Source organism: Corvus hawaiiensis, chromosome 2 (genome assembly GCF_020740725.1).
Source record: "Corvus hawaiiensis isolate bCorHaw1 chromosome 2, bCorHaw1.pri.cur, whole genome shotgun sequence".
NCBI lineage: Eukaryota > Metazoa > Chordata > Aves > Passeriformes > Corvidae > Corvus > Corvus hawaiiensis.
In genome coordinates, this window is record NC_063214.1 from 65,478,808 (window position 1) to 65,506,742 (window position 27,935).

Sequence of the window (27,935 nt, forward strand, 5' to 3'; positions counted from 1 at the left end):
GATTCATTGGTTTGTCTTAAAAAAAAAAAAAAAATATATATATATACATTGATTTATATCCTGGAATATTTGATGCTATCGATATCTTCTACAGTCATAAGTAGTAACCAGGGTTCATTACTTTAGTTCTCACAGAATTACTTGTTTTAAAGCTACTTTGAATTTAACTTTATTAAAGGTTGGTCCTCCAGAATTTATGTTAACATCTTTCAAATAGTTAAAATTTTGAACTACTCTTTAAGACTCTTCCACTTTTTAAAAGTTGTCTCTGAGTACTTGAGTGCCACATAGCATGGCATATCGTTTCAGGGCAATGAGTAAATCTTTCCCTTCTATTCCACTTCATTGAATTCCTGTGGAAACCTGCATTTAAGGTGCAACTGCCTGGCTTCATCCTGCTTAAGTTAAGCAGGATGCTGGCTTTAGGATTTAGATAATTTGGTGAAGTGATGGTGAAAATAATTGAGGCAAATAATTTCCGTAGTCACCAATCATTCTCTAGCATTTTGGGCTGCAGACTAGTGTACTTAAATGAGGTTGTTAAATATTTTCTTTAAAATCCCATGGAAGATACTGCAGCAGGCACAGTTAGCCAGAGCAGAACTACAGATAGTAACTTGTGTGGAAGAAATAGTTCCATTATCTTAATAATGGAGTTCAGAGGAAGAAAGATAAAGGCATTTCCCCTTGTTATTTTAAATCCTCTAAGCGTCAGGATCAAAAATGGGAGATAGGTGTCATTCATTCTGTAGTGTGAATGGAAAAAAATTAGAAAGCACAACTATGGGATTTTTTTAATGCATGCAAGGTTCTTGACATTAATCTGTCATTGCACAAAGTTTTCAGCTACAGTACTGTGTGTCTTCTGTAACTGGAAGGTTTAACTCACTTGTTCATGAATGTGATGAGTTTGGGAAAAAAAAATCCCTAAATGGAAACAAAGGTGAAGCTTTTTATTTTAAGTCAAAAAGGATGTGACAGAAACAGGTAGAAAGTGATTTATAGCAGCTGACATGTGGAGCTGTTAGTCCTGCTTTTATTCTGTATGTATTTTTGCCTCTGGTGTTAACCCTATGCCTATCAGTAGTTTTAATCTGTTGTCCCAACATAAAAGCAAGAATCCAAAGTAACATCATCCCACCAAAAATTGATGTGATTTATCATAGCACAGAGATCTCTAGAGGGATGACTGGTGAAAAGCTGTCATTCTGTGGCACTCTCAGAAAGACTCTTTAAAAAGTCAGAGGAATTGTGAGGGTCAGTTCTGCAAAACCAGTGTTACTCACTGAAAGCTGTGGAAGCTTCTCTTGCTTTCTGAAGCCTCACTTGCATGGTACAAAATTCCAGGTGGAAACTGGCAATTTCAGATGTAAGCTATGAAGATGCACTGAAGTGCACGTTTGTATGAAGAACAGACAGATGTGTTGGTAAATTTGGTTTTAAAGGAGTAACACTGAAAGAATCCATCATTATTTAAAGGCATATTTTTGAAAAATACTTTAAAATGAGTCCTAAACAAGACTGTCTCCTTTATATAATGAGACTTTGTTGTAGACAGATGTACTTGTACCTATGATTCCTATTCAACTCTATTCAGCAGAAAAAATGCTTAGTTCCCTCTCCCACGCAAAATCTAAAATAGTTCATTTTAAAAGCAGGCAGCAACCATCTGCAAATTTTGGTATGAGTGTTTTATTTTTAAAATCTTTTTTATTTTAAATAAATTTAATTATATGAAAGGTTTAAGAAGCTTGTGAGCAATAAAATATTCTCTTTACATCTTTACAGCAATGGAATATTGGGGTTTTGGAGGGCTTGTTATTTGTGTGGTTTTTTTCTCTCAGAAATGGTTCTTTTGTAGGAATGTAAAATAAATGTACTTGGTGAGTATCTATGCTCTGTAGACATAGGTGACAATGGTACAGCCATGATGTGATCACTGAGGTTTAAAGCTGTTTGTAAATCATGAATTTATCTACATAAGGCTTTTTCTTTAGCACGTAGGCAGAGGTTATGTTTGTTCTGCTTATCTTTGAGATGAATCATAGTCTGAATATACCTGTCTCTTCCCTATTGCTTAAATGACCACTTATAACAGATTATACTGTTCAGAACAGAAAAGGTTAGGTGAGATAAATCTTTCTGCAAACAGTTGAAGAGAATAGCCAGCAGATAGTGAATTCTTCTGTAGTGTAGCATTTGTAAAATTAAAGAAGTGAAATCTATGGTTTTTAAGGAAAAGTGAAAAAATATGATAAAAAGCAATGACACTGGTTTTGATTTTTTTTTTTTTTTTTTTTTTTTTTTTTTTTTTTTTTTTTTTTTTGTAACCTAGAGAAAATTTACTAAAGCTGTTCTCATCCCAAGGGAAATTAGTGAGGGAAATTAATTATGTTCTTGTGTTGCTTAAGACCAACTGTTTTTGCCATAGGGTGCTGTCCTCAGAAAGACATGGATAAAAGGACTTTTTTTGGGGTAGCCTCCCTTTTATATATTTATATATGTTTATATTTTCTCAGTGCCTAGGCAGTCCAAGTAATGTTGTCCATTTACTGTCTGCTCTGCCTCAAATATCTGGAACATCACTGGGATAGAGAAGCCCTCTTTAAGTGGCTCTTAGGTGATCACAAGGCATTATGACTGTGCTGACTTTCATACAGAAGCTCTGTGCGTGAGGTAAGTTGCAGGAGCATGATATAACAGTAAGTTGTGTTGGTCTTGCTAGGAAAGGAAGTAGGTGACATTATGGCATGTGTCTTTGCCTCATGAGTTCTTTCACTGAAGAAAGGCCTTAGCTTTTAGGTTCCCGTCACCACTGTTCTGAAATGGCCTTTCTGTCTCTCACAGCTGGGGATTCTCTGTCCATGGGAGTTGCCAGACTGTGGGCATTCAAGATAGGGGTCCTGATTCAGTAACAGTAATAGAACAGTAGTAGACAGCAAATTGCATCCTAAATTGTATGGTCATAGAAACATTCAGGTTGGAAAGAAACTTTAAGATCACCATGTCCAACTGTTAATCTTAGTCTTCCACTAAACCATATCCCTAAGTGCCACATGTACACATCTTTTCAATGCCTCCATGGATGGTGACCACCCCAGTCAGTTACAATGCTTGACAACCCTTTTTAGTGGAGAAATTTCTCCCAATATCCAATCTAATCCCCCCTTGGTGCAACTGGAGGCCATTTCCTTGCCTCTTGTTTCCTAGGAGAAGAGACTGACCCTCACATTGCTACGCCCTCCTTTCAGGTAACTGTAGAGAGTGATAAGGTCACACCCGAGGCTCCTTTTCTCCAGGCTAAAAAACCCCGGCTCCCTCAGCTGCTCCTCACAGGACTCACTGTGTAGACCCTTCAAATCTTTGTTGCCCTTGTTATACTTGCTTCAGAACCTCAATATCCTATTTGTAGTGAGGGACCCAGAACTCCACACAGGACTCAAGGTGTGACCTCATCACTGCCCTGGTCCTGTTGGCCACATTGTTTCTGATACAGGTCAGGATACCTCCTTTTTTTGTTAATATATTTAGAGAAACAATTTTTACTGTCTGTAGCCAGATTAAGTTCTAATTGGGCTTTGGCCTGTCTAACTTTCTCCCTGCATAACCTGACAGCATCCCTCCTGTCCTCCTGAGTTCCCTGCCCCTTCTTACAGAGGTGATATACTCCTTTTTTTTTTTCTCCTGAGTTCCAGGCAAAGCTCTCTGTTTAGCCAGGCCAGTCTTCCCCTCTGGCTCATCTTTCAGAACATGGGGACAGCCTGCTCCTGTGTCTTTAACATTTCCTTCTTGAAAAATATCCAGCCTTCCTGAGCCCCTTTGCTATTCAGGACTGCCTACTAAGGGACTCTCTCAATTAGGCTTCTTAACAGGCCAAAGTCTGCTCTGCAAATTCAAGGTGCTAGGTTTGATAAGTATAGGAGAAAGTTTCATGAAGGATGTCTGGACTTCAGGCGGCTCTCTTGAAAGCTCTTTCTTGCATAGGTGAAGTTCCAGCATTTCAGGGAGTGGGTATCCAGAGCCAGCCCTACAGCTGCCAGCTCCAGCTGTAGGCATCCCTGAAGCCACTTTCTGTTCAAGTTACAAAGCATTATATACTTTTCTTTGCAGAGTATCTTAACAAATAACAACCAATAAGCACCATACACAATATCTTTAAATTTGCCTATAGCCTAACTACTACCATCACCATATTATAGTCATTCTTATCCAATCACAAGAGTAAGTAAGTTACAGTTTAAGCTTACAATGGAAAATTCTCAGACCTTTCTTCTTCTTGCTACATCAACATTTCTTGTTTGCCTGCCATATCTCTCTTTTTGGTAAAGACATGTTTTCTATTTACTTATGCTCTTCTTGAGACTTATTTACTTGGTGAAAAACATGTCTTTGTTTGTAGTCACATACTTTTGTCCTATTCATAAAAATCTCCTTCCAACTCATCTCCAACCTTTGCCTTCTCAGTTACTCATTGATCACTGTTTCAGCAAAACATCTTTTACTCTATACCGAAACTTGCTTCCATTTCTACCTCATCCCCAGTTTCTACATTCAGAGATCTTTCTGCAAAGCCTCCATACCTGTGAAACTTTCTTACCAAACTTTCATCCTCCCCAACAGATAAGCTCCCTCCATTCTTCTCCAAGAATTGAAAACTCCATCTATTTCATGATCATTTTGCCCAAGATGGCCTCCAACAGCCACATCACCCACCCACCCTTCTCTGTTCACAAAGAAGATGAAGCAGGTATCAAATCCTCTGAACATTCATCATGTAGTCTTCTCACTGAGGCCACAAAGATTCTCTGACTACAACTTAATCAAAAACTTGTAATTTTGACTGTAATTTCAAGAGTTTTAAACATGGATAATTACAAAAACACTAGGTGCTTTTGTAACAGGGTTTTTTTTACCATAGTATTGAAATTTTCTAACCAACTCCTTTGGTTGCATTCTGGAAAAAATACTGTCTTTGAATGATAGAATTAGGAAGACAAATTAGAAAGCACTTACTAGTGAATGCACAAAATAAAAGAATTGTCCAAGCCAGTGTAGCAAAGAATCAAACCTAGGAGATAAGCTGTGGTAAAGAAGCAAATGAAACCATGCACAGTTTTATATAAGCATTTGAACTTCAAATGCTCTGATCTGTGGGCTTTTTTGTTTGTTTGGTTGGGGGTTTTTTTGTTTTTTTCTTTTTGTCTCTTTAAAAAGAAAAAGTTTAAAAAATAATAGTTTTTCAGGGCAATTGGATTACCAACCTGTAATGATTTTGTTTTCAAAGCATTAAGGCCAAGCTACTTGCATTCATCTATGACGAAGTGGAAATAGGATTTGTCAACAAGTCATAAAAACAACAATAAATTAGTCTGTCATCACATAATACATAAAGTTAAGCCCTACAATAACAACTTATGCTGAGATAATACAGAGAAAACACTGCATGAGGAGAACTAAATTCTGTGGAATACTAGCAATAAAGATTTTAATATTAGAATGAAAGTAATTTATTAGAAGACACGTAAAAGAGAACTTTGAGTACACTAAGTGACATGATGTCAAAAGAAGGATCTGTAAAAAGAAACTGAATAAAAGAGCTGAGATGTTTACTAAGTTTTAATAAAAATGACAAGCATCCTAAAGACAGAAAAAATGCAATTTGAGAAGGCAACTGTGATTAAATGAAAGTAAACAAGCTGGAACAAGGAGGAAAGGTCTTTCTACAAATTGCTTTAGTTTGGAAATATGTCCTGATCAAATGAGATGGTTACATAAGACTGTGAAAAGGCACCATTAAACCTATTACCAACAGACTGCTCAGCTACCATATAATCAAAGTGTGTTAAAGGATTCTGTCTGATAACACTGACATTAAAAAATATCATCAGACCCAGCTATTATTTCTTTAATACAACCACAAGTAATATGAGGGGAAATGTGCTCAGTAAAATCAACATGTTGCTCATCATGGCTGAGGTTTGTTCTGTCATATTGCTTTTAAACAGACTGTTTACTTCATTTAATAGTTATAGAGAAATACCATCTAATGAGAATGTTCTGATTTATCCTTCAAGTAGTTGGTAGGAAACATGGCATTAAGTCAGTCTTTCATCTCCCAATTCTATTTTCATCTTTTTTGCTAACATGTCAGTGAAAAACTAATAAAAAAATCCAAATTCAAATGCAGCTCAAATCCATCATAACATGCCTTAGCAAGCTGTCTTTTACTTCCACTAAGCATATAAAGCACTGCATCAAAATAGTCTGTGCTTACAATCTCTAGAAGAAAATGAAAGTGTAAAAAAACCTCATTGCAAGGCTTCATCTGTGTTCTTTTGAGTCATTTGTGAGAAATGAAGCCATAGCAATTAGCAACGAAGCATTAAAGAATTGCAAGATTTCACCCAAATTACCTTTACAAATAGATTCAAAGGTAAAGGTCTTGAAACTGAAACACAGAAGTCTTTTGAGTGAATTGGTGCAAATAATGTGTTAATGGGAGATCTTGAGAGATAAATGATTGTCAAGAACAGAGGTTGATAAGTAATTGATTTTCAGTTTTGTAATCAAAGAATTAGTCTGATTGGAAGCAAACAAAGAATCTTCTTTTTTTTTTTTACTAAAATGTAAAGGTTAACAGATTTCAGGTAGAATAAACTAAAAAAAGTCATATTTCATTATATTGGGATGTATTTTAAAACAATGCAAAACAAAAGTGTTTGTCTACTTTAATTAGCTCTGTAGCACACTACAGGTTCATTTTCCGTATTGGCTATGATTTCCTGTGACATAAATGGGAACTTAAGCTCCTGGCTTATATGTTGATATATGTGTTTAGACAATGAAATGTAGGAAAACTCAATCCTGTCTTTTCATCGTACACAGTTAAGTCTAGCAGGATGAACTGCATCCCTTTCCTACTTACAGGTGGAATGAATTGCTCTGTGGAGGTTCCTCTATTCCTTCTATGGCAAGATGTTAAGTAAGATCTCTTAAAAAGTGTCTCTCAGACTAGACATTCCCCTGTCTCCTGGCTACATGTAATAACTATTGACACAATTTCATGTCATACATGGGAGAAAGTGAATATTTCAAAAAGCAATAATAAAAACATTTATCTGAACAGTGGGCCCAGAAATCAAGAAGCAGGTAAAGATCCTGGACTTTGATCTTGCATATACTGGATGAATACTTTAGTTCCTGGGTTACTGTGTAAAAGACTGGGATCATCATACCAGTACCTTTTAGTATATAAATTGGGGAAAAAAAAAAAGGACTGTTGACATTTTACAGTGAAGCCAGCCTCTCTCCCCCAAAATGTCTATATGATCAAGCAGAATGCTTTTGATTGAAGCAAGTTTCATTATTTAAAAAATTATATTAGCCAAAAATATTGCAATACTAAATCAGAATAGACTCCCTATTGGCTTATTTTTCCTTCATGTGATCAAAAATTTTGATGAAGGTAACCCGCCACTCAAATCTTCTGTATTTTATTAATTTTGAAAAGGATTCTACTATGCATCAGCAAAATAATTAATTCAGCTCACCAAAAAGCATTACTATTAATTTTTTGCATGATTTTTATTAATTTGGTCCTACTACATGTGAACATCTTGATCAGAACTGATGCAAAACGATGTCTGCTTAAAAAGTTGTGAAAATTTGCATAGGCAGAAAATAGTTAGTAAAGCTGGTGCTAAGATAAACCTCTTGCTTTGAATACATTCTCAGAAACCCATTTTTGCCTCATAGACTGATGAAAATTTGCAAGCAATCACCCCTTTTATTGCATTCAGTTGCTAGCTCAAAGAAAAATGCCATGCTATGAATTACTAACATCACTTCCCACAGTAGCTGTGGTCTCCTTGGGGTTCTTTTGGCCAAGTACCAAACTAGCTCTGCTTGTGACATTTTGTTTGATAACATCATAAAGTGGTAAGGCCATGGAATGTATACATAGCAGTATGCACTAATAAAGTGTTTATCCTTTAATGTTTCCCAGATGCTTGCCTATAGCTTTTTCCAGAAGTAAAGAAAATATGTTGGCTGGATGTGATCTCGTGTTTATATTGTCTGCTGGGTCTACGTGATAAGTCACATTCTTTCCTCCTTTGCTTTTGTAGAATCAGTAAAGCAAGTGCTGCCTTAAAGGTCTGTTCCTCTATGTGTAACAAATGCCAGCTCCATTAAATATCTAGGATCAAATGGTAATAAAACTGGATGTTAGAAGAACCTCATTGAGGGAAAAGCAGTGAATAATTTCTGTGTTACACAAAATTGCAAAATTCTGTGAGACTCATAATGTTTAACTCCAGGGAGTTTTGGAGCTATTAGAATGAACAGAAGACTTCCCAAATTTAGGAGGACATTCATGGCACAATATGTTTATTCTGCCATTCGGTAAGAAAGGGCACGACGCTTGGGATTCTTTATTACTTACCTTTTGGCACTGCTATTTATGGTTGTTGAGACAGGCGCAAATGGCAATTGTTGTGACTACCTTTGTACTTACATTTTGCACAGCTGTAAATCACCAGCAGAATCAGCGAGTGCTGCAGGGCAGTAGAAAAACGGAACACTGGCTTTTTACCCAGGTAGGAGTATCTGTTCAGCTAAGCCTGAAAATCAATCAAGAAAAATCAATTGAAATATTTTTAAAAGTCAGTAAAATGAAAATGTAATGTTAGAAGTTTTTTATAGTTTACTCTGTGTGCTGGTTTTGGCTGGCATAGAGTTAAGTGCCTTCAGAGTAGCTGGTACGGAGCTGTGTTATGGATTTGTGACCAAAATGCTGTTGATATCACAGTGATGTTTTAGTTACTGCTGGGCAGCCTCAAGGCCTTTTCTCTTTCTCACCCCACCTCAGCAGTGAGGAGGCTGGGTATGCACAAGAAGCTGGGAGGGGACACAGCCAGGAGAGCTGGCCCCAAGTGACCAAAGAGAAATTCCAGACTGTATGGCATCATGTTCAGCATATAGAGCTGGGGAAAGAAGAAAGAAGGGGGAGACATTCAGAGTGATGGCATTTGTCTTTCCAAGTCACTTTTACACATGATGGAGCCCTACTTTCCTGGGGATGGCTGAACACCTGTCTGCCCATGGGAAGTGGTAAATGAATTCCTTGTTTTGCTTGTGCAGAAAGCAAATGCTTTGCTTTACCTATTGAATTGTCTTTATCTTAACCTGTGAATTTTCTCACTTTTGCTTTTCTCATTTCCTCTCTCATTTTGATGCATGAAGAGTAGGTGAACAGTTGTGTGGTGCTTAGTTGGCAGCTGGAGTTAAACCAAAACACTTTGTCATGAGATACCAGGTAATATTTTTTAAAATGTTTAAATGCTTTTCAAGCCCAAGTACTCTTTCAATTGCAATACAGACATTTAGGCCTAGACTATTTACGCTTGTCAAAGCACTTCACAGTGTATGCAATTTATTCTGTGTCTGTTATAGCAGCATCTGCCAGCATAGTGATCATCATCAAGAGTGTGATCTTTGGCTGACAGCAGAAACTTCCATTATACAAACAGTTGTACTGTCAAAACTGAACTTTTGCTGAATTAGCTAATTTTACTTGAAAGGACTGGAAGAGAAAATGTTAGTGGAGGCACTGACTTGTCAGGATGACATCAAATACCTTCAGGTCTGAATTTTTTCTAGTCCAAAAATAGTTTTAAATATGTGCATCCTATTTTACAAAAGTGCAGAACTGCAAAGGCTCGCTGTGAGAGATCCAGGACAGGGTTGTGGGTCTTCAAGTATACCTGTAGAACGTCTAGGTGTTATGGACATGGTTCTAGAGAGTCCCACATACCATATTAACACACCTCCCTGTGCACAGTCTCTGAGGCACTTTGGAAAAAAATCCACACTGCCAGCACCTTGAGCAGGTTGTAGGTTAAAGTCAGCTTTCTAATGGGAAAGCTTTCCTGAGAGAGCCACTAAACCCCAGGCACAGGGACAATCCCCAAATGCCACCTGCTGCATATCCCAATGGCAATTCAAGGACATAATTTTGTCCAGTGAAGAACCACACACAAATGATGATGATGATGATGCAAAACTCACAATCTTTTCTTAAAACTCCACCTTTCTGGAGTGGTAGAAACAGTAGCACTCTGTTTCACTAACAAACATATATAATAATAACACCTATCAAGAGAACAAGAGATTCCTTTGTCTGTAGTACCTGAGGGGATCAAATCAACTGTTTCTACCTTTCACGTGGGAGGCTACAGATACTTTCCACCCCTTGCACTGAAGCTGTGCAAAAGATGATGACCCTATGTTGAAAAACATAGCAACAATCTGATTGTCAGCTACAGGGGAGAGAGAAACATCATGAATTATATTTTCATTGCTTCAGATCAAGACTTTTCAAGAAGATATGCTGTAGTCATATGCAAACTTTTTGTTCAGTTTTGCAAAGGACCAGATGAAATATAATCACCATTCATATGCAGACAGTCAGTTTAAATGACCTAACAGGTCCCTTTTGGCCTTTATTTCTGTGGTTCTATATGCCAAAGCATTAATATTAACTGGAAATTATCAGGTTGAATTAATAAGTTCTGTAAGATTTACTTTATATTGGCCTAGATAACAATTAAAAAGGAGTGAAGCAGATTTAAATATATGAAGAGCTAAAAATAAAGTAAACAATATAATATTTGCATTATTACTGTGTTCTCCTCAAAACACTTGGTGTCAACTTATTTTAAAAGATATTTAACATTTTAGGAAAGCGCTGCCTTGACAGTAACAAAAAAAGAGGATATTTTCTGTACTGAGGATAAAGTAACAATTATGATTGGCTGGGTTTTTCTAGAGCACCAGAGAATCATAGCATAGAGTGGTTGGGAAGGGACCTTAAAGGTCGTCTAGTTCCAGCCCCCCTGCCATGGTCAGGGTACATTTTCCACTAGTTCAGGTTGCTCAAACCGCCATCCAACCTGGCCTTGAACACTTCCAGGGATGGGGGTATCCATGAGTTCTCTGGGCAACATGTTCCAGTGCCTCACCACCATCACAGAAAATTGTCCTCCTAATATTTAATCTAAACCTACTCTCTTTCAGTTCCTCCTTATCCTGTCACTATATTCCCTTGTCCCTCTCAAGCTCTCTTGTAAGCCCCTTTTAGATACTGGAATTTTGCTGTAACCTCTCCCCAGAGCCTTTACTTCGCCACACTGAACAACCCAGCTCTCACTGCCTGTCTTCACTGAAGAGCTGCTCCATCCCTCTGATCATTGTCATGCCCCGCCTCTGGACACTCCAACAGGTCAATGTCCTTCCTTTTCTGAGGACCCCAGAGCTGAATGCAGCACTGAAGGTGGGGTCTCCTGGGACCAAATAATATATTCTATGCCTAAGCTGCTGATGGGAGACAACTGAATCAAGTGATTAAATTTTTAATGTGTATGCTGAGTCTAATAGAAGAGATGTGTTTTACAATGCCTGCTTATGGGATATGAGCAGTCCTTTGCATAGAACAGGGTTGGTAACCACAGTTAGTATATTGGTTTAAAAAATAACATACATGCACCTGTTTTTGGTCATTATTTCTCAAGACTGTGCTTAAACCAATGGCCTAGTGTTCAAAAGTCAGTACTATTAAAATCTCTCAAATGATCTCTAACAATCAGGTGGTTGATTTCCTTTAATAAAATCAGTAAGACATTTTTAGCCCGGGTAGGAATGGGATTTCACTAGGTACATATAACACTGTCAAATTTGTTTCTTGTTTTCCTTCAGAGACACAGTTCTGTCAATAATCTTCACAGTGCATGTGTTAATTCAGTCATGGATTTCAAGCAGTAAACTGAGCAGTAGAAATCTGGGTATGGAAGAAAGAGTAGTTTGTTGCAGGGGATTGCATTATACAAAGAGCCTTGATATGAGCCAGTGCCCAAAGTTGTCCTAGTAACCAGGGTTCAGTCTGTGCCATCAGTAACAAGGTCAGTATAGATGGACTTCAGGCAGCTAAAAATTCAGTCAAAAGTGAATATATTAACTATATTTAGGGACTGTAGCTTTAATTAGATCTATCATGAAACTGAGTGTAAGAAAATACAATCACATCAATTTAATTTATAAAAATAAAAAATGGACATGAACTTCAAATATTTTAAGGTCAGAAGTCATTGTTTGATGTCTTGGTTAATATAGGTCATAGGACTTTCATGAATTAATTAGCATTGACTTCTATGAGACCAAGACCTTTACTGTTTATGTTTTCCCTGATACATGGAACTGCTGAAATCACCAGATCAGAAAGAAATTTAAGATATTTTTCAGTTCATTCACTTTGAACTTCTCAATGTTATTTGCAGTCCACTGCATCAATGTCATATGCTTCTATAAAGGGAACTCACATGCCCTTTCTCATCTGGGCTCTGCAAGAGCACAATTCTTATTAGCTCCAGGTAGCTATGTAACTATGTGAAAATAAAAATGATAGCAAACTGATGTTTCACACAGAAAGAGAGGGAGAGGAAGAAGAATGAGATAGACATGGAATGGCATAAATGTGTTTTCTCTTGTCTCTGGATCAGTTTGCAGACTAATGGGATAAGCAGGTGAGGAAGAAAACACCCTTATTTTTAAAAGGTCATTGCAATGGATATCTCACTGCTTTTTACAAATAATTCTTCTTTCACATTTTTAAAGGAAACTGAAATCTTCAGTTTTCAAAAGTGAGAGGAGTCTTTTATCCAAATAACTCAAAAGGGGATACCTTTGTGACAACATACGAATATGGAGATTATGTGGGAGTTCTTCCCATGTGTGTTCCCTTTGCCTATGCAGATCTGTAAGAATAGGGAAATCTGTACCTGATCAAGTTGTTGTTGCATTTACTGACTACTACTGGATTTGTACTTTTTTTTTAATGGTTTTGTGAATAGATATAACATTTGGAAGCCACAGCAACTTGTGGCAACTAATTCAATATGTTAAATACATACTATATGAAAGCATTCCTCTTTTATTTATTTTGAGTCATCTTCTTGATCATTAAACTTGATGATCTAGTTTATTTGGTCATTTCTTATACTGGACCTTTTCTTTTTTTTTATTGGCTATGACTGAGCTAATAATTTTTCTCTATAGCAGCATGTATGGTGCTGTGAATTTGTGATCTAAACAGGGTTGATAACACGGGGATGATTTAGTTGCTGCTGAGCAGTGCTTGCAGAGAGTCAAAACTTTTCTTCCTCTCACCCCATCCTGGCAGTGAGAAGCCTGGGGATGCACAAGAAGCTGTGAAGGGACACAGCCAGGATGAATACCCCTTTGGAATATCCAAAGGGATATTCCATACATACGTCATCATGCTCAGCGATAAAAGCTTGGGAAAGAATGAGTTCATGGCTATAGGGTTTGTTTTCTCAAGTAACCATTGAGTATGTAGAGGTTCTGCTTTGCTGTAGATGGCTGAACACCCATTTGTGGATAAATTTCTTATTTTGTGTGTGCAGCTTTGCTTCACTCATTAAACTGTCTGTATCTTGGTCCATGCTTTCTCAGCTTTTGCTGCTCAGATTTTCTCCCTCATCCCACTGGGGATGGTGGTGAGTGAATGACCTGGTGGGTGTTTAGCTGCTGACTGGGGCAACCCACCACAACTGTCTGACAAAGTTTTCAGCTTTCTTCATGCGTCTTCTAGAGTTACTATATTCCTTTCTGAGATGTGAGAATCAGAACTACACATGATTTGCAAGATGCAAGTGCATCACAGAATTGAACGGTGAAATAACATTTTTGTCTGTTGTGGTATCTATTCCTTTCCTAACCATTTTTAGCATTTTGCTTTCCTGTGTGATCACTATGGGTAATTTTCTTAGATTATTCATTGTAGTGTAGAGATAGTTTTTTTCCTCAGTGGTAATTAACTAGTTTGGAACTCATCACACTACATGCAATTTAAGATTGGTTTTTTCCCCAATGGGCACAATTTTGCCTTTATTAACACAGAATTTAATCTGCTAATTACACTATTCTTTTAAACCCCGTAAAGAGTCAGTGGGTAAAATAGTACCTACAGCGTTCTCTTGAGATTTACTGTTCTGTACCAATCAAGGTGATAAACACTACAGAGTAAAAGGGCTCCAGGAATTTGAACTAGATTTTCCAGAAAGCTATGACGAGGATTTTTTTTTTTTTTGCATAATTATTCTCTGGGAAAACCTTATATAAATCACAGTGATTTATACTGACAAAAGAAAGTGATGTTCCACTTTATCTTTAAACCATGTGACTATTATCTCAAGTTATTAAAAAAGAAGTTTGGTACTAGCCAATCCTTTTTCTACTTTAATAATCTAAAAATGAAGAGTTCGTCCTCTCACATTAATGAGCAATATTACATGTTTTTGGCTTGAGAGGTATGGTCACTTTAAGCTATACTTTTCTGATGCTAATACCTGAGTTCAAAGACATAACTAAACACAGATTAGAGTGGAAATTTACAAGGGATCATATGACTGAATAGTTTGCTCAGGTGAAATAAAAAGGAGATCAATTTCTCCTTGAAAACACTGGGAAATCCTTTATTAATCTAACATATCAGACCTAAGAAATATGCTGCTACTAATACATGCGATACTTTTGTAAAAATATTTCAAATTTAAATTTAAACGCATTTAAAAGGAAGTTGTCTCAACCACTTGTGATTACTTTGCTGTTCTCACAAAAGCAGTTATTAATTCTTTTTCCAGAATGGAGTAAATAATAAAGTTGTGGTTAAAGACTGGGTCAGTCCAGAACAAAAGTCAAGATTGTAGCTCCGTAAATATAATGGTATTTGCTGAGGAGACTGCATATTTTTAAGACGATGGCTTAGGAATCTTTCAGATCTAATTTCCTGCTTTTGTTCAAAAGCAAAAGGTCAAAGCAGGTGCATTGGAAGAGGGTAAAATATGCACAGAGTAAGTTTTTATTTGAGATCCTAGAGTAGAATATCTGGGGTAGATATTTTTCTTTTTCTTTATCAAATGTTCTATTTTTTACTAATCTATACCCACTGACACCATTTCAGGTCCCAGAAGTGTTGCTGTTTTGTTAAACAAGAAGCTGCTCAACAGCTGAAGGAGAGGTGTAAGATGTGGGTTGAAAAATAACACTTATTCACAGATCTTCACATTCTCTTCCCAAATATATATCCCTAGCCCAAATTTTTTCCTGCCTCTTACAATGTATTAAGTGTTTAAAAACATTAAATTGGACAGGCTCACCCTGCAACAAGAATTGAAGACATAAAAGACAGAGACATCAAAGGCATAAACATGGCAAAGTAAAATTTGATCGCGTGTGTAGTGGGAATGCACATATCGTGTTGCACTTTTCAAGTAAAAAGCATTAAATGTGCATTCAGTGCCATGACTGAATTTTCCACCATGCATGGTGAATTGTGGTGGCTTTTCTGTCGTGCTTCCTCCATTTTGCTTCCCTGCCAAAGGTCTGGCTGCAACCCAGACATTTCTGGATAAGCCTGAAGTACTCAGCACAAGGTGCACATCAAAGATGGAGAAAAAGTAGCAGGCATGCTGTATAGGCTGGCAATACTCAGCTGGTGGCAGCCTGTTGGGATAATTTTCAACTTGTTGCCAAAATTGCCTCCAGGCTTTGCTGTGATCCACATTTGGGACTTGGCCCAGGAACAGAGTCAGGATGCTGTGAAGTTTGTCTGTGATGCCTGTTATCGACTGTGCCCACTGCAATGCAGGCACAGCTGAAAGTAGGGTCCGTCAGTTTTCGCACTTCTAGGCAAGTCCCTGATCTGCTTTCCAGATTATATCTTTCTGGCCTTTCTCCGATGGAACTGTGCCTGCCTGACACTTGCCTTTCTCTCTACACTGTAGCTTTCAAGGTGACCTTTTCCTCTATGATTTTCTGAAATAAAGCAGTTTTGAGACTTGGAAGCAATGATGTTTTCAGTTGGCGCATTTGCCCTCACCAGGAGTAGCATATGCAGTTGCATGATGCTCAGAGCTGACAAGACAAGCTGACAGATCTCACAAAGGACACTTTGGAGAAAGCTTCTGTAAGCCTCCTCAGCAACTCCAATGTGCTGACTTGCCTGTGTTAAGATTTGTTGACTGTGAGTCTGCTGTGCTTTCTTTCTGGCTTTATTTTCTTATCTGGGAGAATATTGCCCTTCCCTAGTTAGATTTATACTCCAATACCTGAAAATTAGGAGTTTAGCTTTAAATTGCTTGGCTACTGAATTAAGGACTGTGGGTGAAAGCTCTAATCAAGGACGCAAAATATATCTAACCATATCTTATTCAATATTTCACAGTACTGCTTGGTCTATGCTTAAGCACTAGTAGGAAAATCCAGACTTGATCCCATTTTTTCTCCCGAGTGCCAACAAATTGGAGTTTGGTTCTTGTTAGAAAAAATTAATGAGAGAAGACAAAAAGTAGGGTTCTGTTCCAGGTTCAGACTCCTGACTATAAGGTGTCTGCAGTGCACATATCTATATGCGAGCTACATATCATAATGTTAAGGGGGATCTAATTAATACAGATAGTGCTGAAGCAGCTTTTCATCTGGGCGATGAACAGGTCTTCTTTAGGCTGAGCTCTGAGACCTCTCTTTTCACTGGCCATAATGGAAGCTTAGGCACCATAGAAATTAATAACAGTGATATTTCATCCAGTGGTTTAATCTTAGTAGGTGGATAAATGACTGTGCCTTCCACATTTTTACTCACAGTCAGGCTTGGAACTGAGAACATGGGCTTGTGCTTTTATCTGTTCTTGGCTTAGTAAATAATGCCTCACTCATGCTGGGCCAAAAGGTGTTTTAACCAATTTAGTATTTGGATGCTTGGGGCGTATAAGGACTACACAAGGCTTTTGCTCTTTTTGTGATATAGGTATCACTCTATGAACTGTTATTCTTTGACAGCGGAATTTATAACTTTTCTATGACTGTTTGGAATCTTCAGCTATGACACTGTCACTGTTTAGGAAAAATTGCTGTGTGAGAGTTAAAAATGTTGAACAGTATAGATAAAGGGAATTCTAGGGAGTTGATGGGCATAAGGGGAGCAATATTAGTTCCTGGCTGGAGACTTTCAAAAGTTTTTACAATAAATGCACATCAATGAGAAAGGAAAAAAACCTGTGCTGGGAGAACGTTTATTGTTATTTCCACTATACTGTTGGTTCAAGAGTTACAATAGCTCATGCTAACTCCTCATAGAAGAACTACATGGCTGATAAGTGTACAACCTTCGTGAATTTATAACTCAGTCAAGATCTATTGATCTTTATAATGTCAGGGCTGGGTGACCTTAGAAAAATATAATGTCTTCCAGCTTATGGAGTACAGAGTACCTTCTGAAATGAGTATTTGGCTTCTAAAATTTCTAAGCCTGAATTTGTATTTTTTCACATATTCTCTTGCATATAGAACCTGGAACCCGATTGAGACCTGGAAGAGCTTGCGAAGTTTTGCACTTGGGTCAGTAAAACACTGGTATCAGTACAGGTTGAGGGATCAATGGACTGAGAGAAGCCCTGATGAGGACTTGGTGATACTGGTGGATGAAAAGCTGGGCATGAGCTGGCATGTGTTTTGTGTTTTTGCAACCCAAAAAGCCAATCAAATTCTGGGCTGCATGGAAAGCAGCATGGCTAGCAGGTCAAGGGAGGTGATTCTGGCCCTCTGCTCTGTTGAGACCCCACCTGGAGTGCTGCATCCAGCTCTGGGGTCTCCAGCACAGGAAGGACATCAGCCTGTTAGAGTGAGTCCAAAGGAGGGCCACAAAAATTGTAAGAAGGATGGACCACCTCTACTATGAGACCAGGCTGAGAAGGCCTGGTTCAGCATGGAGAAGGCTTTAAAAAGACCTTTTTGTAGCCTTTCAGTACTTGAAGGGTGCTTATAAGAAAGACAGGGACAAGCTTTTTATCAGAGTCTGTAGTGATATGACAAATGGTAATGGTTTTAAATGAAAAGAGACTAGATTTGGACTAGATATACGAGATAAATTTTTTTAGGATGAGAGTGGTGAGACACTGGAACAAGTTGCCCAGAGATGTGATAGATGTCTTATCCCTGGAAACATTCAAGGTCAGATTGGATGGAGTTCTGAGCAACCTGATCCAGTTGAAGTTGTCCCTGCTCATTGCAGGGGTGCTAGTCTAGATGATCTTTAAATGTCCCTTCCAACCAAAACTATTCTATGCTTCTATATCTGGATATTGCACCTGAAGTATTTTCTATGTCTCTCAATGCTTCTTAAAATTGAGTGTCTCCTTACACAAATTTTTGCTGCTTAATCATTCTCTTCAAAAGCCCACGGTCTAGGTATGCTACTGAGTACATAGTACGAAGTCAATCAACATCCATGGATATATCCATACCTGTGGATACAATCATGCCTTCGTCTGTGCAATGGAGGTCTACTGATTCAAACTCATACTTTCTGGTCCATATTTCTGCAACCAGATTGGAAAGTTAGTGTTACTGTGTTATTTACATGCCACTTCCAGTTCAAGTATTTGCAAGAAATTGCACCCGAATCTTGAGTGTTGTGAGTAGAGCAAGTGAGAGGTGACTCAGAGAGGCCTGAGAGTTTTGGTCATGTACAAGGTGAGGTAATATACTTGTTTTTTTTCCTCTAACAGTTTTGGGGTTTTTTTCTGCTTGAGATTTTGTTTTGGAGGCACCTAAATTCTTTACTTTTTTTGAGTTTTATTTATACCAATATGAAAATCTTGCAATGATGGCAGTGTACAGTAGGTTAATGATCTCATTTATCAATTCTGATATTTAATTTCTAACTATGGTACTAAAAGAAAATTAAGCTGAACTATTATCTTAAACTTGCTTAAAAATCCCCATTGTTTTTTAAAATAGCATTAAAAATTTACTTTAGAAATATCTCCTTTCTGCTTATGAACTCTGCTCATGACAGAGTTCAGAACTCAGAACAGTGTAGTTTTCAATTCAAAGCTCTCTGAAGTAACAGCCTAGAAATACCCAGTTCTGCAGTGAGTTTGGGTGATTACTTGTTTCCTAAGGCAAGTGCATTTCTGCACCTGAGAAGGTAGAGTTGTTTTGTAGAAAAAGACCTGAGGGTGCTAGTGGGGAGGAAGTTCAAGGTAAGTCTTTGCTGTGCCCTTGCAGCAAAGAGGGACAGCCTCATACTGGACAGCAAGTGTGTAGGCAGCAGGTCAAAGCAATTGATTATTGCCATGTATTCAACACTTGTGAAAGTACATTTCATTCCAGTTTTGAGCTTTCCAGTACAAGAAAGACATTGACATACTGAGGTCACCAAGCCAGTGAGGGGACTTCAGTACTTGGAGTACAAGGAGGGACTGTGAGGGCTGGATTTTTCAGCCTTGAGAAGAACAGGCCATGGGGAGCCCTTGCTGTTGCCTATAACTTGGAATATAATATAAGTTGGAATGCTGAAAAATATTATTAGAAAGAAGGAAAATTTCTTATTGTGAGATTGGTTAAATGCTGGAGCAAGCTGCTCAGAGGGGTTGTGGATTCTCTATCTATGGAGATACTCAAAACCTTACAGAATATGCCCTTAGCCACCCGCTTAATTTGCCGTGCTTTGAGCAGAAGCAGGATGGCCTCAAGAAATCCCTTCCAATATAGCACACTTTATGGTTTTGTAATTCTATAGGGTAGGAGTATAAAATTGCAGAGGAAGTACATTCTAAAACTTGTGCTGAACTGAGAAAAACCAATGTTTTATTTAAACAAATGCTATGTTTGTTCCTTGGTTATATAAACCATTTAAGAACCTGTCCACAGTGGAGAAATTGCTAGGTGTTATCTTAACCACGTTAACTTACTGAATTGATTACCCAGCGGGTATGGCCACACAGTTCATGCTCTGTCATACAGGGTCTTCGGGAGCATGAAGGGTCATCTGAAGCATCTGAAAGGTCAGACATACGTGCAAGATACAGGACAGCTAATCAGCAATTACAAGTTGCTGCAGGTCAACATCTTGTGTGTCTGTGTGTTCAGCTTATAGTGAGAACACCAGGAAATGAATGAATGAACTAAAAGTACCCACCGTTTGTGGGGGCTGAGTGTTTATAGAGACAGTGGCAGTAAATTAGCTTCTGGCTAGCTGACGTGGCAAGTAATCACCTTCATATCCCTGCCTAGTCTCTTTTCTCCTTTTCTGCCTGTTTTGTTATTGCTGATTCTACCATTCTCCATTCTTTTTCCTCTATAGTGTGGGTTTGTTTTTTTTTTTTAAATTTATTTATTTGTGAGCTTTTTTCTTTTCTTCCAGTTCCCTATTAAATCTCAAAATTCTTTCAGGTGTCCTTCCTAATTTTCCATTCTCCCCAGTAGTTCCTCAGGTAATCTGTTATGTAAATTATCACTCTGTATCTGGTTTTTCTCTTGCTTAATCTGATTGTTAGTCCTTTAGGGTAGATATTGGACTGATTATGTTGAATATTATTGAACTTTTTAATGGAAAAAAAACTTGTGCCAGGTATTTAAGCATGTGTTTGTGAAGTACCATGTAAATGCATAACAATAGCTGTGCTTAACACTAACAGTATTACTGTTGTCATGGTAAATAAGTGTGATCAATACAAATATAAACATAATTTGTCACTAGTGCAGTTGTTCAATGAAGATGGTTTTGATAATAATAACCACTGTCACCAAATATTCTTCTTGATTATAGAGGAGGCATCCTACTAATTTTCCTTGCTCATAATTTACCTGATGTAGGTAAAATATTAGATGGTTCAGTAATTATTAATGTACTTTAAGCTACTCCTTTATTGAGAGGAATAATTACTGCTTGCTTTCATTCGTCAATCATTTTGCACTGCAGCACAGACATGCACATATCAGATTGTACATATTCAAGAGGGGCTCACTGAATCCTTGGGATTTTATTTTCTAATATTTTAATGGCTTAGCTCTGTAAGGTGTAATTTTAAAAATTATGTAATTTTTTCTTTAAGAAATCTACAGTCACAAAAGTGATGGCCCTGATTGTGATCTAAAAGGTGGTAAATGACTACATTAATTTTATTATGTCAAAAATAGTTGGAGTGGGGAAAGTGTTAGAGAAAAGCCTTACACATCTTACACATTACTTTTCTTAGAGTAACAGTTCATGGCTAGCATGGCAAGCAGGCTCCTGCGCTAGATGGACTTTTGATCTACCTATGCAGCAACTTGTATGAGCATGGGGAGCATGAGACCCTTTTGGGTAGACGCCCCAGCAATCAGCCAACAGCTGTACCCAAGAGGGGACATAATGAGAGGAGTATGGAAAATACCTTAATTCAGAATAGCTCATGGACTTAAGTGTTGGGCATTCCTTCTGGTGGAACAGAGCAATGGATATGAACCTTCTCAAAGAGAAGCCCCTATCTCCTTCAACCAAAGTGTGCATTCTTGGCACTGTTTTAAAGTGAGGTGGTGACCCACCATGTCCTCAGTGTGGTGCTAACTGCAAATCTGTGTAGGGCGTTTCTTATCTGCCTGACTAGGTTGGAGGAAAATGGAGTTTTTGAATCCTTCTAAAGTACAGCCTTGAGAGAACTGTTCAGCAGCTCAGCTGTATCCAGACATCTATAACACATAAGACTTTGCACATGTGGGAAGCATTAATATTAACCAGCCAAGATCTTGCCAGGAATAGAACCTTGAATTCTACTTTTGTCTCATGAATTTCTTTTCACCACTTGTCTCAAGAGTTGTGGCTTAGCCACTCATGAAATTAATTACAGTGAGTTAATTAATTAAAAAAACCAGCCTACATGTATTTTATAACATATTAAACCAAAATTGCTTTCACATTCTCCCTTATAAAATATTTGATAATAATTAAAATAAAACCCCCCAGTTAAAAAAAATCAACAAAATTTTATATATATATTTTAATGGTCCTACCAAGTTGTTTAAGTTACTGTTTCATAATGTTTGGTTTGTTGTAAAGCCCTAGCTTTGTATTTCACATATATTACAGTGTAAAGTTGTTTTAGTTAAAGTAAACAAGTACATCACATTTTAAAAATAAATAGAAAAGGTTAAAATTTATTTTGACGTTCTTAGCAGAGGAACAAAATAATCCTGTGGAAGAGGACTTTAAAAATTTTAAAGCACAGCTCCACTCCAAAGACAAGTTGAAGCCAAATATCTGGGCCATCCCTGAATTGTGGATTAGCAGAACAAAGTAGGTTTTTTCTTGTTCTCTGAGCTTGCCTTTTAAAAAACAAACAAACAACAAAAAAAATCCCTCCAAAAACCCCAAACTCTTTTGTAAGTCTTTGGAACTTTTATGTTTGGACAAGAAAAAAGGAGGCATATGCACCCAGAGACTTGATGGACAATAACTGGTAGCTACAATTAAACATTAATTAGATAATCACTCTGCTTTATTTTGAGTGTTTGTGCCATCCCAGAAATCTCAATGTGCTATGGTAATTAGATAGACTTTCTGCATATATTAGGCTATATTAAGACAGTTTATGTGGATAAAAATTTCTTCGTAGCCTTGATTCATGATCACTTCCATTTTAATTAATTTATTTTTATGTGAGTGATAGGAAAGTCATTCAGCTGCACCCCCGCAGTGTGGACCTGGGGCCCTTAGGTTGAAGTGTTTTTCAATAACAGAGGTAAGTTAATGCTGGGCAGACTGAATTTACATAATAAGTAGCATTTTTATGTACATGTGCAAAAAGAACTCATTTTTTATTGTAATATGACTCACAAACATTCCCAAAGGGAAGAAATCTGTTATTGCCTTGTATCCTCATTCTTATACATGGTAATCATTGTATGAACAAACATATGCACCAAAAAAATCCTGTCTCTTGGATTATAAGCAGTAATTATCTCTGCTTAATATAGCTGTCACACTGTTGGTAACCATCTGATGGGGAATGCATGTGCTACTTTGCATTCATTCAGGCTTTCAGTAATTTTTTGAACACTTGAGAAAATTCAGTAAAGCTCAGCTGCGCCTGAAATATTAGAGAGTGCTACAAAATCTCGTTGATTATATCAGTCAATACTCCATCAGAGCTTTGCAATTTATGCACTGCAAATGGACAGTTCAAGTGTGCTCCCAAACTGAAACAGGTCATGACTTGTACTCTGCTCTACTAGAAATTGTTTGGTATTTATATGTTTGTTTTCCCACTGTAATAAATATCATGCAATAAGGATAATTACTGTTAATTCTGGGATGACTGGTCATGAACTTAATACTGCAAACTTGAAGAGAGGCACAAGATAGAACTTCTCTCTGGTGTTTTTCCGGGCTGTCTGGGGGCAAGTTTCATTGACATCCAGAGAATCTCCAAAAAGACGTGTCATGAAGTGAGTAGCAACAGGCATTAAGGTTAAGATTCCCAGAGGAATTTGCAGTAGCAAAACCTAACTTTTAGGTACATTGCACCCCTGACTGAGAAGTTCTCAGGAAATAGATACACAAGCATGAGAGCCTCACTTTAACCAATGAGATACTTAGGAATTAACCACAGGAAAGCAGAGAGGAAATGCTGGTGGTAGAAATAATTTTTCTTATTTCAAAGAAGCTAAAAACCTTTCCTGAGACTGCCAGAGGTGCCCATCTTCAACTGGGACCTCAATCTCTTTTAAAGGGGGGCTAGAAACTTGTACAAAGGTATGATCAGAAAATGTCCCTGGGACGAATGTGTCTCCTTTTTTTCCATGAGTTCAGTGATTACAGTGCACACTTGACAGGGGGAGGAATTTGTTGAATACCTCTCACTATATGAGTAATTCTCAGAGTGCTTCAAATGAAGACTTTGATCATCTGATGAATTTCAATTGCAAAAGCTTTCAACACAGCTTATTAATGGATCCAGGACTTTGAAGATCTACCAACACTTTGAGAATGTAAACCTCTGGGGACGTGAAAAGGGGTTAGTGTGCCAGCGCCAGAACAGGAAAAATGTCAGGCACATTAGCCATAGAAAGACTTCTATAGAGGTGAAGTGCAGACAGTTCATGAATCTGTGGGGTTTTTGGTTTGTTTGTTGTTGTTCCTTTTAGCCCATCTATTCTTCTGACATGTTGAGCTCAGTAAGACTATAGGAGGCATTAGGAAGGGAGGAAAAAAGTAATTCATCTTGAGATAGTCCTTATGTTCAGGAAGCATTTGGGAAGAAAACATGCAACAAGAACTCATAAAAATATTCAGCTCAGATTTACTCACTCCATATGTCTGAAAATGTCTGGTTCACAATGTGCACACCTAGGAGCTGTGGTGTGCTGATCATTAGAGTACAGTCTCATTACATCAGAATAGAAATTTGAAGCCAGCTTTTCAGTTTCAATTACTGATTTTCACTTTCTTTAAAGAAATCAGAGATTCTCCATGTTAAGGTGCAAAACTGAGAATCTTTCTTACAAGTCATTCTATTTCTCACAAACGCTTGAAAAAGTTGAAACTGATGGGTTTCTGTGCTATGTATGTGAAATAGATATCTTGGTAAATATGAGTTCATTGCTTTTTACAGTGTGAAAAGTGCATGCTAAAGCTAAGTTCTCCTAGCCTCAGAATTTTTATTCTGTATGGTGTTACAGATTACCATCAATAGAAAGAGCGAAGGTTATGCCTTATGAAATAGAAATCATAGTCAGTCTAGGACCTAGTTCTCCTGCTTTATTCTGTGAGAATTTGTTACCAATCAGTTTAGCTGGTTTCTATCTACTGAAAGCAATCACTGGTTCTTACTATAATTAACTGTGTCAGTGAAAGAATGTTCCCATACACTTAAATTTCTGCTGCTTAAACTGTACCAGTTCCCAGTAGTCAAAAAGACTATGGGCATTTGAAATAGTTTTTTACTGAGGTCATCTCATTTTCAAGGGTTTAGATATTCAGTATATGATGTGGGCTGTTCTGTATGAGTTACTTGGATGTCAGAGAACAGTCCTGGACATTTACTTCAGTAGGCAATAGCCTGAGTGGACAAAGTTGCTTAATTCAGGGGCTTAACAGAGAAATCCAGGAGAAGAGATACTGTGCTGGATCTGTTTCCATTTCACCAGCTCTAGGGAGGCTCCCTGTTCAGTAAGATGTCCACCAGTTGTCATGTCAGTTGACTCTTTGTTCCCTTTCAGCTTAATTATTCTTGCTATAGTGTATGTAAAACAGTTGAATTAGAGAAAATTCCCATGGTGAAGAGCTGAATGAAGCTGCAGCTTAAATAAAGCCTTTTTTTCTTACATTATCTTTTAATCTGTTGTATAAATGTCACAAGCAGGATCCACTTTAATTAACAGAAGGACTGGTGATGTGATACACTGTTCTTCAGCTAGAAGCAGTGGTAGCAGATATTGATTGATTAGAGTATGACTCTCATCATGGAGACCCAGCATGGGAGCTATAAGAGAAGGACAGGGGAGCAAAGACTTGGGGGGTCCCTTTGATGACATGTGACAGAAATGCCGATAGTGAACAAAGCCAAAGCTGGCATCTTTGCCTACTGCTGTGACTGGCTGGGCTCATGTAATATTTCACTAAACACAAGAATTTATTATGAGTTTCAATGTTGTTTTTGTTTTTGACAGAAGCAATAGCAAGTACTCTGAGTGTTGCTTGTCTTTATCCAGGGTGAAACTGACTGACAGAGTCAGAAATTGCTTCTGCATGAACATTGGTTTTATTCTCAGAAGACTCATTAGCAGCATTCCAGCACTGTACAAGAAGGTTAGTCTCTCTGTCTCAAATATCCCACCTGTATGTTCCACTGCAGCTGCTTTTGCTTTCATGATAACACAAAAAGCAAATTTTACTGTCTTGCTATATTTAAAACCAGATGGTTGGCCCACTTAACCCCAGGCAAACATTGCAATTCCTCCTTTTTCAGATTTTCAGTATTTGGTTGCTGACTAAAGCACCAGGGTTTAGAATCATTGCTGTTACACAGTACCACATTTCATGTATAAGCCTTTTGATGTGTCTTGTACACTTATATATTATACAATAGAAGCATATCCATTCTGCTGGTAACCAGAAAAGATGATATGTGATCTAAAATATATGCATTAAACACTAAAAAAGAAAAAGTTCTGTGGCAGAAAAATAATTCCCTGTTTGCAAGCATAATTTGGAATTATCAACAGAAGCAAAGACTGACAAAATGATGACATTACCTTTTGAATCAGAAATTGCCAATTATGATCAGTTCTGTTGTGTTTAGTAGTGGAAAAATTCCAGACTATTTGTTTCCAAGATGTATAAATATTTGCAGCTCTTTTTTCATACTTATTGACCTTGTCTCTTATTTTTTCTGCCAAGGGAGTTATATCATCCAGTATGACACAGAAATTCTATATGATGCTCACTTTGAGGCTAATGTTAGTTCACAAAAAAATACCTGCTGGCCAGAACTTTTCATAGAGAGATTTTCATATCTAAGATCTGTTATGAGATTTCCATCTTTAATTGTAGTCTTCTGATATCTTCTGTGCTACAAAATCCATCTGGTTTCTCTGTAAATATCAAAAAGCAATCGGGTGGGCTTTGACTTCTATTCCATAGGACATAATAGTTTTAATTAAAATTGCCTCTCATTCTGAGGCTTTGGAAATGTTTGTTTTATTTTTCCTGATCAGTGAGTTCTCTGTTCTTTCTGTGGCACTTACAAGTTCTCATTTTCTTCTGTGTTTACTTTTTCATTGAGCATCCTATGAGATCTTTCAGTGTCATCCACCCTTCTAGCCAAAGGCAACAATCAGCAACTCAGAGCTGCTTCATAGTAATTGACAGTTGTGTTTTCCAAACTAGGACACTATTACTGCCAATAGAGAAAGTCAGCAAAACCCAAACCCTGTAAAATATAATGTGGAAACCTATTTCAAGTCTAGTAAAAAAAGCCAAGAAACCCCCAAACAGACAAAAACCCTCAACCAAACAAAAAAAACCCCTTTTCACAAAAAAATACCAAGTAGCTGTGGCTACTGCACATGCAACATAAACCTAATAAAGTATGCTCCAGTTATTGCTGTAACCTGAGAATTACCATGATTGCTCTTAGTTGTGAATAAGGGTAGCAAACTTCTTAAAAACTCTTTGTCAGCTAGTCACATTGTATTAGAGCTGGAACAGTCTATGTGACTGGACTGACCTTCAACAAACTAGAACATAACCCTTTAAAAAAGAAGATTTAATCACTCTAGAGAAGTGAAGCAGTGATAAGTATGATCCCTGACAAAATAAGCTCTCTTAGTGAATACATTGCCCAGTCACTGACTACACTCCATGTACACTACATATGCACTTTGGAAATACTATTATGCTCAAAATCATGTTTTAGAAAAAGAAAAACAACTTACATGTAAACTAATTTATCATTAGCATCTTAACAGTTTCATCAGTGAATTATTATTAGTCCAGATGTAACTATTAAATAAAAAAAAGCAGTAATACAGGAAGAAAAATGTCGCTGTTATACCAAGAACGACACCGATCCAGGATGGGGTTCAAAGGCCAGAAATGGCTATATTTAATTATATAATTCAGCTTATACAGCGTTGTTCGCAAGGGTGGCGTAAAACCATTGGATGCTTGACCATCCGCCTCCCAGAGGGATTGGCTGAGCAGCATAACATCCATTTCCAAAATATTTTTCCCAGTGTGGAAAACAAGGACACAAACAGCTTGCACCTGTGAGATAGTTTACAAAACCTCAAACCGTTTTCCCAGCTGGTTAGCATGAGAAAGGAGACTTTCACAGGCGGCTGTAAAAATAGGAAAATTTCTCTGCTGTCTCTCTTAGCATCTACAGAAAAATGTTAAAAATTTTACACACTCTTCCCCTTTTCATAGAATCATAGATTCACACATGATTGCAGTATCACAGGATGCTGAGGTAGTAAAGGACTCATGAAGAGCACCTAGTCCAACTGGCCAGCTCAAAACAGACCGAGGTAGTTTG

General features: G+C 37.6%; 1 long non-coding RNA gene across 1 annotated transcript in view; it reads left to right on the plus strand.

Moving 5' to 3' along the window:
- The window catches only part of LOC125336992, a 91,401-nt gene that overhangs the window by 22,499 nt on the left and 40,967 nt on the right, over positions 1–27,935 (plus strand). The window contains exon 2 of the long non-coding RNA XR_007207901.1: positions 25,609–25,705. This is a non-coding gene — a long non-coding RNA (uncharacterized LOC125336992). The remainder of the gene's footprint in view (positions 1–25,608; positions 25,706–27,935) is intronic.